Source organism: Labrus mixtus, chromosome 13 (assembly GCF_963584025.1).
Source record: "Labrus mixtus chromosome 13, fLabMix1.1, whole genome shotgun sequence".
Classification (NCBI taxonomy): domain Eukaryota; kingdom Metazoa; phylum Chordata; class Actinopteri; order Labriformes; family Labridae; genus Labrus; species Labrus mixtus.
The window spans coordinates 26,019,778-26,020,895 of record NC_083624.1 but is presented as its reverse complement, the minus strand read 5'-3'; positions in this window follow the sequence as shown (position 1 = coordinate 26,020,895).

Here is a 1,118-nt window from a genome sequence, read left to right as displayed (position 1 = left end):
ACAAAAACACCAGTATAAGCAGTTCTTACATCATTAGTGTTATTATTTATCAATTTGATTCCAGTAGCATTAGATACATGTTCCTGTCCTGACCCATAGTCCTCATTCAGGGAGGGAAAAATGGCCGTTTCAAGACTGTACTTGAAAACACAAGAGCTCTGGATTACTGTCATGCCATACTGGAGGTTGTTCTGTTCATTTAGCACGCATGATAGCAATCACCACTCAGAGGCTTGCTTAGCTGCAGTGTAATTGCTCCTGGGCTCCTGCTTTTTTTCCTTTAGAAAACGTCCAACAGAGACATTTACTATAGCAGCCTTTCAACTTTAACAAGCGTCACATTAGCTTTACACTCCCCAGCCAAGGAGACAGGCATGTTACAGTCCCTGCACTATTAATCTCCTGCTTAAAATGTACTTTCTGCCAGGATTAATCAAGCCATGGACACACAGTCAATAAGAAGGGGCTATTTAGATAAGTGGAACACATTATAATTACTTTAGGAGTCAGAGACCTTAAGGTGCTACGATTGATTCTGCTATCACTATTTTTTAATGTCCAGCATGACTGCTATTTGGCTTGAATTTAAGAACAAGATGTTGAGGCACATTATCTCCTTTAAAAGCACACTAAAAGGTCAATGTTTACCTTCAGAACTAAAGTTGCAGAAAGTCATTTTGACAGTGGTTGTAAATTAATGGTAATGTAAATCAGTTAGAAAAGGTTGCAAAAAGAAATTGTTTTCTTCATGCTAAATTGTGTCCAAAGCTGCATGTCTGTTTTAATGGTGTGTGGGGAAAAAGGGGGGAAGGGTTGGCAAGCAGCCCACAGTCAATATCATCATCCTCATCCTCATCATCATTTCATTAGGCTTGCCTTGCACAATGGGAACGTCAGTATCTATCAGGAAGCTAATGTGGCAGTGATTCCCAGGGGCGGCAGATATATTTGGCACATCAGTGAAACCACTGACAAGATTCATGGACGTTCAAGAGAGAGGAGTAACACGGAGGGAAAGGGAAATGTCAAATGTACTGTGGGTGAGAGGAAACTTTCACTTCAAAATATTCAAAAAACCACAAGTCGGTAATGGAGAAAAGAACACAAAAGCAGGAAAG